The sequence below is a fragment of the Leopardus geoffroyi genome, chromosome C1 (assembly GCF_018350155.1).
Source record: "Leopardus geoffroyi isolate Oge1 chromosome C1, O.geoffroyi_Oge1_pat1.0, whole genome shotgun sequence".
NCBI classification, from domain to species: Eukaryota; Metazoa; Chordata; class Mammalia; order Carnivora; family Felidae; genus Leopardus; species Leopardus geoffroyi.
The window spans coordinates 28,909,518-28,920,231 of NC_059328.1; the positions used below are offsets into that span (position 1 = coordinate 28,909,518).

At 56.4% G+C, this 10,714-nt stretch overlaps 1 long non-coding RNA gene across 1 annotated transcript; it reads left to right on the forward strand.

Moving 5' to 3' along the window:
• The first annotated feature begins 7,213 nt into the window (after nt 1–7,213).
• On the forward strand, nt 7,214–10,146 carry LOC123599959. The gene is made up of 4 exons (XR_006713383.1): nt 7,214–7,695; nt 7,958–8,222; nt 8,388–8,558; nt 10,004–10,146. It is a non-coding gene; the product is annotated as an uncharacterized LOC123599959 (long non-coding RNA).
• Nucleotides 10,147–10,714: the final 568 nt, after the last annotated feature.

The following is a 10,714-nucleotide window of genomic DNA, read 5'->3' on the forward strand; positions in this document are numbered from 1 at the left end:
CAGTCCTTTCTTTGCAGTCCGCTTGGTCCCTGGATAGGCCCACTCCCAGCTTCCCGGTTGGAGATCCCAACTCCACCTTCTCCAGTCCCAGGGCTAAATTTCCAGAATAGAGAATCCGATTGACCCCATTTGAGTCTGGTATCCAATCCGCCATGAACCAGGAAATCAGTTCATAGGAGAGACACGGCCCCGGAGCCTTTGAATTCCACCCCTAGGTTAGCCATTGCCCTCTCCTGGTTCACCCCCAACCCATGACTGTGTTCTTGCTAAGGTTCTGAGATAGGAACCAGAAGGGGTGAGGGGCTGCTTTTCCTGACCTTGAGGGCCTGGCACTAGGTGAGGAAGGCTGGATCCCACCAAGATCCTGGGGCAGAAGACAGCTGTCTGGAGAGGGATGTAAACCCCAGCTCCTGCCACACAGCCCGGAGCCTGGCTGTGACACTCACACACCCACGAGAAAAGGGGCATCTGATGTTTCTGTGCAGTTCCAAAAAGCTGGAGACATCTCACACCCACAAATAATAATCATGATTTTCTGTAATTATTATTTGTGTATTTTGCATAATTGTCATAATTATTATCATCAGCTCATCAGCCTCCCATCCCAGTGTGCTCTCCTCCCGTCCTCAGCCCTGAAATCTGATCACATGGGGCACCCTTTCCTGCCTCTGACTTCCTCCCTAGTGCTGGTTCTTAAGGATTCCTCCAGAAAACGGGGTGGGACGCTCCTGAGGGTTCTTCTGCCTTGCTTATCCCTCCAGAGTATTTCTGGGCCTTGGTGCCAACTCTGTGCAGGGCTGTGCTCGGAGGAGGGGCGGGGTGAGGGGGGGTACTGGGTGAAGGCAGGGAAGGGAGGATAGGGGGAGATAGAGGGAAATGAGAGGAGCTGGCTTGTTCACTCGCTGCAGTGGGTGCATTCCAGTGTGTGACATCACATCGGCAGCCTGAAACCAGTCACGGTGGGAGTATTTACCCCACAGAAATTGGCAAAAGGGCGTTTTTCCAGTGAGCTAGTTGGTAAACATTTATCACCACGCCTTCAAACCCACCCTCCCCACCCCAGACTGGACGTTCTTTTTTTTTTTTTTTTTTTTACTTTGAGAGACAGCATGAGCTGGAGAGGGACACAGAGAGAGAGAGAGAGAGAGAGAGAGAGAGAGAGAGAGAATCCCAGCAGGCTCCACCCTGCCAGTGCCGAGCCTGATGTGGAGCTCGAACACACGAACCATGAGATCATGACCAGAGCCAAAATCCAGAGTCGGACGGATGCTCAACCGACTGAGCCACCCTGGCACCGCCCCAGATGTTCTTTTAAGGCTGACGTATAACCATGTCACTGTCCTTTAACGGCTCTATGTGACCTACAGGTGAAGTCCAAAGGCCTCCAGAGCCCTGCATGACCCAGCGCCAGCCCATCACCCTGGCCTCCAGTCTTACCATTCCCCAGGTCCTTCATATGTCTCTGTGCCCCCAGAGAAGTCCCCTCCCATCTCCTCCACAGGCACCCTCGCTCAGATTTATGTCCGCCTGCCTTCTCCCCTTTCCCCCCATCGGTTTTGGCTGTGACTACCACACCTCTCTGGGAAGGCTTCGCTGGCCTGGGTCAGAAACCCTTCCCTGATGCTCCCGTCCGTCCCCTACTATCAGGGTAGCACGTGTTTTCACCATGCATCCACCTGTCGTGGCCCCACTAAACTGCTTGCAGAGTCAAGTCTCATGGACTCATTCTTTCACCTTCAGCCCCTGGCACGGAGTCCAGCCACGTTGAATTGAATAGACTCAAACTGCATGGAGTCAAATAGAGTCCACACCACAGCCCAAGACAGGCTGTGGGCAGTGTCCCAGCAGAGCCCGAAGGGAGTGCTCTGGGAGGTCAGAGGGCAGGATGCTTCTGATGGGGACACGTCCCCAGGGAGAAACACCAGGCCACACATTAGCAGGCAGGGCAGGTGCCTTCCTCTTCACTGCTTCCTGTCTACCCAGCCCTCTCAGTGGGCCACCCTCATTAATGCGCCCCCATGCTGCTCCCCTATCCGCCCCTGCTTGACCTGCAGCTTCCCAACACTTTGGGTGCAGGAACCCCCACAGGCACCTGCCTCATGGGCCCATGCACACCTGGCTTCCCCCCAAAAGTGGCTGAGGCTGAATTTCCCAGCTCCCCAGAGGACAACAGCAGGGGCTCGATGTTAGACAGCAAACTTAGCTTAAAAGGGGATAAAACATGGGTGCCTGGGTGGCTCAGTTAGTTAAGCGTCCGACTTCAGCTCAGGTCATGATCTCATAGCTCCTGAGTTCAAGCCCCGCATCAGGTTCTGTGCTGACAGCTCAGAGCCTGGAGTCTGCTTCAGATTCTGTGTCTCCCTCTCTCTCTCTCTGCCCCTCCCCTGCTCACGCTCTGTCTCTCTCTCAAAAATAAATAAACATTAAAAAAAATTTTTTAAGGGAATAAAACGTGGTATTTCTTGCACACTTAAATATGCAGACCGAGGTGCCTATATCATAGGTAACATTTATTGAGAACTGTCAAGGAGGAACACAAAAAGCAGCAGAGTTAAATTGAATAATAAAAAATAAACAAAACCAAACCTGAGTGCTTTAGTGAGCTACACAGGGTCCATACACCAGTGGAGATATTCACCGAGCAGTTTGCTAAAGAGAAAAAATCCAGGGTTTTCTTTTTCTTTCTTTCTTTTTTTTTTTTTTAATGTTTATTTAGTTTTGAGAGAGCGCAAGCAGAGGAGGGGCAGAGAGGGGGGGACAGAGGATTGGAAAGGGGCCCTGCGCCGACAGCAGTGAGCCGGATGTAGGGCTCGTGAACTTACCAACCATGAGATCATGACCTGAGCCAAAGTCTGTCACTTAACCGCTTCCCCCGCTTAACCGACTGAGCCACCCAGGCGCCCTAATCCTGGGGTTTTTATGCCAGAAAAGGGACAGGCAGCTGATAGCGGTTCTGTTACGTGAGGATGAAAACTGGTGGAGGGGCGCCTGAGTGGCTCAGTGGGTTAAGCGTCCGACTTCAACTCAGGTCACGATCTCGCGGTCCGTGAGTTCGAGCCCCACGTCCGGCTTTGGGCTGATGGCTCAGAGCCTGGAGCCTGTTTCCGATTCTGTGTCTCCCTCTCTCTGCCCCTCCCCCGTTCATGCTCTGTCTCTCTCTGTCTCAAAAATAAATAAACGTTAAAAAAAAAAATTAAAGAAAAAAAAAAGAAAACTGGTACTCCACCGAGGACTTGCTCTCAGACCAGAAAATCTCCAGCTGGGTCCAGTAAGGGTCCATCGTGGGTCACATGGTGACAGCAGCCATCCGCTGTGACGCTTCCTAGGCAAGTGCTGCCGAAAGTAGATGTTTTCCGCGTGAGGTGCTGACATTTACTGCACTCTTCCCATGTCCTGAGGACCTGGCTTCCTGCTGCAGAGGGGGGCAGCAGTTAAGATCCGGGTTCAGAGGCCAGATCACCTGTATCTGTTTAAGACCTTGAGCAACTCCAGTCGGTTAAGTGTCCGACTTCAGCTCAGGTCATGATCTCACAGTTCATAAGTTCGAGCCCCACAACGGGCTCTGTGCTGATGGCTCAGAGCCTGGAGTCTGCTTCGGATTCTGTGTCTCCCTCGCTCTCTGCCCCCCCCCCCCCCCCCCCCGCCGACTCGCGCTTTGTCTCTCCTTCAAAAACAAACATTCTTAAAAAAATCTTTTTAAAGACCTTGAGCAACTCAATCCCTAAATTTCCTCTTCTATCAAATGAGAATTATAATAGTATCTAACACACAGGGCTGTTAGGAGGGTTAAATGCATTATCATGCGCGGAGTCCTTGGAATGGTATTTTGTAGAATCTTTTAAGAGTTGACTAATCCTCGGATTATCTCATTTAATGTTGTCATCAAAGGAAAGACACTATTCTCTTTTTTTTTTAAGTTTATTTATTTATTTTTGAGAGAGAGAGAGAGGGAGGGAGAAAGAGAGAGCAAGTGGGGGAGGGGCAGAGAGAGAGACAGAGAATCCCAAGCAGGCCACGCACTGTCAGCGCAAAGCCCAAAGTGGGGCTTGATCCCACAAAACCATGAGATCATGACCTGAGCCAAAATCAAGAGTCAGAGGCTTAACTGACGGAGCCACCCAGGCTTCCCTCTCCTTCCTTTTCTTAGCACCATTCACACCCCAGGGTCCAAGAATTGGCAGTGTAATGCCAAGGCCCTAGGGAGGCCCCTCTCAGCGTGGCCATCATTCAACAGGGATGCTGTGGAGACACCACTATCCTGGCCCCTCGGACCCCTTCAGCACCGCCAGCACACTCGGCAAAAGCTGGGAACCACACAATCCCCTGGGCATCCTGCCTCCCCCAAGCCAGGGAACAGACAAGAGTCCCCTCTGCCCGGGCGATCCCGGAATTCCCTTGTGTCCCAATCTCTTGAATCCATAAAGATTCTCCCTCTAGTCAGGAGGAATTCATCTCTTTCTCTCTCTTTCTTCAATACCCTCTCCCTGCCCTTCCCAAGACAACCAGCTTAATCCTCTGGAGAGGCTCCAGCTTTTGGCAGACAAAACCCCAGCAGAGAAGTGTCTTGCACATCTCTCTTCCTACCCGGCCCGCCACCCTCCCTGGAGCACGGAAGCTCAGGCCAGCCGCCTGCCACAATGGAGAGAAGAGAGAGAAAACGTCACTACCTCTGACCGTCAGTGCAAGGGAATACGGGTGGGCGCTGGGATTCTGCTCAGGGTGACTCTCTCAGACGTTGGAGTCCAGCCCAGAGGTACCAGGCTGGCCCCGGGGCACCAGTGAGATAGCCCCAGAGGAGGCCACAGTTTGGTGGGGACACACACCCCAGCTGACCAATACTATGCGGAGCAGAAGCTTCGATGGTGGTCTGCAGCTTAGCACTGAGGGAAGAGCTATCCATTCCTCGTGGGAAAGGCAGAGAAGGTTTCCAGGGAGGGGAGAGATGAGCTGGGCCTTACCAGCTCGGATCGGTAAGAGGCGCAGCACAGGGGGCAGCTGGAGGCTTAATACCACCCCGGTGTCCAAGAAAACGGTGCCAGGTGGCCCTGAACATGGTGCCATGGGGGCGGTGAGGGTGGTGAGGTAGGGAGGTAGGTAAAGGTCTGTAGTCAGAGGCCTGGGATGCGGGGCCAGGAGCTTGGACTTTATCCTGTAGGCAGTGAGGGGTCACTGAAGGCTCTGCAGGAGGGAGGGATGTGCCTAGGTGGTGCCCTAGGGGTGGGGCGGTGGGCCCGGCATGCCCAGGGGGTACGCGGGGCCTGCCACCGGCTGCCAGCGAGAACAGCTGCCCACCTGCAGGCCGACTGAACACATTGTGCCTGAAGTGGCCGTGGTGGATTTTTCTAAGCCCGCACTTGACTCTGTCCACACAGAACCCGCCCGTGTGCGGTCTTTGGGGAGGCTGCCCGGGAACAGCATATCGATCAGGCTGCAAGGAGAGAAGGAGGAAAAACACCTTCAAACAGAAGAGCTTTAAATCCGTTATTGGTTCCTAAAGAGCCAAGACCACGAGCACACGCAGGCCGGCTCTGAGCCAGCCTCACGCGAGAGACACAAGGACATAGAGGCAAACACGTGGGTGCAAAGACACACGCGTACACAGAGGCACCGGCGAAGCCGCCGAAGCAGCCGCTAGTGCTCACAGCTGCAAGCACAGAGCGACACTCATGTGTACTGACACATACCTGCAGCACAGAGGCAAAAGTGCACGGGCGCGTGCAGGCAGAACAGCCCAGAAGGACCTGCATACGCCCAGAGAGACGCCTTTCCACGAACCTTCAGCCGAGAATACGCCTCTGCACGCGCAGAGACGCTTGCGCATGCGCGCGGACACACACCCAACAACCCACTCTGAACTCCCCACCCTTGGGCGGTTGGCGCCCTGCTCACCACCTTCTTTCAGCTTCCAGGTGTCCTGTCAGGAGTGGAGGGCCCCTGGACTCCCTCCTGTGACAGTCGAGGTCATAGGATGTAAATGACTCAGAGCTACCCCACACGGGGGCAAAGGGGGCGTGTCAGTTGCCTCCGGGTAGTTCAGGGCACACGCACGAGAGTCGCCGGAAGAGACTTTTAAATTACTCATGGGGGGGGGGGGGGCACCCCGGGGGGGGGGCACCCCCAGAGACTCTGATCCGATTGTTAAGGGAGGGCACTGGGCACGGGTAGGGCTTTAACCCTCCCAGGTGATGCCAACGTGCTGCCCAGGTTGAAGATTTTACTGGAGCAGCAGATCTAGCCTCTGGGGTCCCGCGAGCATCCTCGTTCTCCAGCAGGACTGCCCCAACACGGGATCCTGAGGGTGCCCTTCGCCACCCTCAGGAAGCCCTTGACACCCCGGGTCTGACGCACCCCACCCCCCACCCCCAGACTCTCTTCTAGGAGTCCCTGGTGCAGAGCGGAGTCGCGCTGGCGGGCCTGCCCATCTGCGCACTGCGACTGCCCCCTGCTGGACAGAGACGGCCGAGCCCGGCTGCCGGCGGACCTGTTCCCACCGCGGCTGAGGGCAGGCTGACGCGTGGAGCGAGCCAGGCACGCGCAGTCCTGCAGAGGAACCCCGAAGCGTCCCCAGACCTCTGCTCTGCCCCTTCCTTCCAAGGGCCAGCCACCTCTCCAGTCCCAGCCATCTCGGACCTGGGTGATCATAAAGGTCCTTTTTTGTTCATCTACTCAATGATAGTCACTAATGCCATTGACCTGGGGGGGGGGGGGGAGCAGTCCTGGCAGCTGGGAGATGAATGAGGGAGGAGGCGTTTCCAGTCCTCACCCGCGCCCACCCTACCTCCAGCAGCGGCCTGAGCCGCCTCCCTCCAGCTGCCTACTCCATACACCAGATTCGCCCACTGCCCTAAGGGTAAAGCCCAGATTCCTGAAAACGGCTGCCCAGTCTCCCTGGAAGGACCCTCACCCCCCCCAGGCTGCCTGGCAAACTCTTAGTCTTGCACGTCCTTCTCCTGCCGCCTCCTCTAGGAAGGCTTCCCTGACCTCCTCACTCCACCGCCCCCCACACCCATTAATTGCCTCCTCCTCTTCTTCCTGAACATTACATACCTACCTACCCGTTATAAATAATTCTCTGTTCACATGTCAGCCTCCCCCGACCAGACAAGGGGGATTCCCCAAGGGCAAGGACCAGGGGCCTGGGGTCAATAAAGTGTTGTAGTACAATGAATGAAGCCTTCTCCAACCCACCTGGTCCACGGTGCACGTTCCTGGCTTTGGTTCCAACCACGCTGAGGGGCAGAGCCCTCTCCTCAGAGGAGCAAGGTCTAGGACAAGGAAGATAACGACAACAGCACTAACGCTAACGAAACACTTACTAAGTGCCAGGTGCGTATTCTGCCCCCAGTGCTTTACATACGTCAATTCGTTTAACCGCCACAACGCTATTATCCCCATCTCATAGATGGGAAGACTGAGGCACAGAGAGGCCTAAGCAACTTTGCCCAAACACACAGCGGCGCAGCCCAGGAGGCGGCTCCAGAGGCCACGCTGTTCACACTTCTCGCTTAAGGGAAGAGAAAGCTGGGAGAAGACCCAAGAGAAGTCATGCCCACATCCTCCCTCCAGCCGGCAGTTCTAGGGCTGCGGCTGCTTTCGCTTCCTTCTTAATTTTTCTGACAAGAACAGATGCCACCGCAGCTGACAACCAGCCTGTCGGTGTGAACGGGAAGGCAGGTCCGGCCGCTCGTTTGTCTGGTAAGAAAATGGAATTGGACAAGGCGGCAGCTGAGCTGTGGGAGACCTGGAGTTCTCCAGGGGTGGGGGCGGGAGCCGGAGGAGCCCCAACAGGTGGAGAGAGGGTGCGGTGGCGGGATGGGGTGCCCAGATGCCCGTGGACCCTCTGGACCAGCCCCTGCCTCTAATCTTTCCCTCCTGCCTTCTTCCCTCCCCGCCCTTCCTCCCTCCCTTCCTGTTCTTCCTTCCTTCCTCTCTCCCTCCCTCCCTTCCTTCTATCCAGGCCTAGTGCACACAGACTTGCCAGAGCTGTGCCGGCTACAGGAGCACAAGGAGGGAGCAGTCACTCTCACTGTCCTCAAGGCTGATGGCCCCTCAGAGCCTGGCATGAAGAGGGCTTTGACTTTGACGGAGCAGGACTCTGAAGCCCCGGCTGCCTGGGTGCCTTCGACCAAGTGAACCGCACAAGGTCCTAAGCTCCACATCTGTAAACCGGGGCGCGGACAGCACCTGCTCCGTTGGGGGCTGGGAGGACTGAGCTCACACGGGTAAGCACTCTGACACAGAGCCTGGCCCACAGCCGGCCAGCTCCTTCTCACTACCCCCAGCTTCCTCGCCAACCCCGGGGAGCCTCGACGCTCCTGTCATTCCTCACACCCCCTCACAATCCAGAAGTGCCCCTGGAGGTCTAACCACTGTCCCTCCTGCTGCAGGGCTCTTGTCATCCACGGCAGCTCTTTGCACGCACGTGCGGATGCGTTCCACGCTGCGCTCATGCCCCTTCTGCCTCAGCCCCCACAGGAGGGGTGTGGACACTCTGAGACCCTGGTCTCAGAGGAGGGAAGAGCTCGGCTTGGGTGAAACGGCTCCGGGCCCCAAACCAGGTATGTCTGCCTCACCAGTGACTCAGGCCTGGGTGCTATGCGGGTGCTAGCACTGGGTGCTACCTCTGACTGCGAAAAGCCAGCTCCTCAGGCCGTCCAGCTGCAGCACCAAAGGTCCTGTTCTGACAGAGCTGGGGGCGGGGGGCTTCCTGGCCCAGCCCCAGCCCTGCAGCCACAGTCCCAGGAAGCAAAGTCACAAGATCGCAGGGTTGGGCCACCCCTCTGGCTTAGCAAGCCCCTCAAAGAGGAAGCACATCCGTGGGTCCGGTGTCGCGAGCATGTGCCCGAGGAGGTGCTCTTTGTCAGTTTCTGAGCGTGCACGATTGCGTGTGTCTGCGTGCGTCTGGGGGGGGGCGGGTGCGGGGGGGAGGGTGACTGTGCATTGGCTTCTGTGCTTTGTGTGATTGTAGCTCATGTGTCTGTGTCTGACCGCGTCTCTCGGTACCTGCATGAACGTGTCTGTGTGGCCCTGGGGCACTGTCCCAGATGGGGCACCTCGTCATCGTCGCCAGGATCAGCATTGCTATCCCTCACTGAGTACTCACTGTCACTGGGGGCCGTGTGCTTTACCTACGTGTTGTCGTTTATGCCTCACAAAACAAACTTCCTGACTCCAACCCCTTGCCAAGCCCCATGCATATGGGGTCTCAGAGGCCAGGCCAGCTCAGATTCCATGGTTTTGGTCTTTGAGGTCCCTCACATTCTAGCTCAGAGCGATATGCCAGACTGTATCTCCCACAGTCCCCCTCCTCAGCCAGGAAACTACCCCTCACTCTGCCAGACCCTGCTTCCTCGTGGAAGCACCACCAGCCCCCCCTCCTCCACAGCCCTGCCACCTCCTCCAGGAAGCCTCCCCTGATTTGCCAAGGGTAGGCAACTCTGATGCCCCAGGCAGAGCCTGATTCCTCAACTAAACCTCCAGTATATGGTAGGTGCTCAGGAAGTGGTAACTGAGCCTGTGACGCTTGCCTAGGAGTAAGGGAAGCAGGGAGGTGGCCCCGTTTCCCTTCCTGAAGCTTCCCCCAGCTTCCTTCAAGGATGCAGCTCTGCTCTCTCTCCTGGCTCATCTGTAAGGGTCAAGGTGCCTCGTCCGAAGCAGACGATCCGAAGATGCCCAGACCCGGAGAAGCGACGTAGGGGTGTGCCCAGAGCAGGCACAGAACCCTGCTTGTAGCTGAACTCTCCCCTTTTCCCCAGACAGCTGCTACCCGCACCCCCCCACCCAAACCTGAGACCAGCCACAGCCACCACCCCTCCCTGTGGTCTCTGGGTGGCCTCCAGGAGGCCTTCCTTGGAAGGGGGCAGAGCAGAGGGAGAGGAAGGAAGTGAAGCAAAAGCAGGGACAGACGAGGAGCTCAAAGTCCAAGGAGGCTGCCGGAAGGGAGGGAAGGAGAGGCAGAAGAGAAAGGGGGACTGATCGTTTATTCCTCTCTCCGTGTCTGCAGGCTGATGCTTCCCCCTGGTTAACAACTGCGGTCCAGGCAGCGGCCCCAGCCCCTGCTAATTACCATGATTAGCACTGAGCAAGCTGCTGCATTTTATGACTCTCCAAACCAAAAAAAATAATTAAAGCAATTACTGTCATTAACACTCTGCCCTCTTCACCACCTTCTCTGAGAGTGAGCAGCCAACAGGCCCCTGGGAGTCGTGATCAGACCCTGGGTGCCCTCCCCTCCCCATTTGGTGCCCCACCACCTGCCACCTCCAGGAGCAGCAGCCTGGATAGTTCAAGCCCCAGCAAGCCTGGAAGGCCACAAGGCCTTGGTGGGACCCCAGGCAACCCCCTGCGAGCCTGGAAAAGCCGGAGCCAGGCCCCCGGGAAACTGCACAGAGAAGCTGCCCTTCCCAGGCAGGAGCCCACCAGACACACACACACACACACACACACACACACACACACGACAAGGAGGACCCCTGCAGCCCCTGCTCCCTCCTGTCCCCACAGCCTGACTCAATGCTCCGCCACACCCAGCTGAGTGCCTGGGTCACCTAAACCATGGAGCTTCAGTTTCCTTGTCTGTAAAATGGGCTGCCTAATCTGCTTTGGCTGGTATTTTATAGCCAAATAAAATGGGGGTGTTTTGAACAACAGACAGTTGCTTCTCACAGTTCTGGAGGCTGGGAATCCAAGATCAAGGTGCCGATGAACTCAGTTC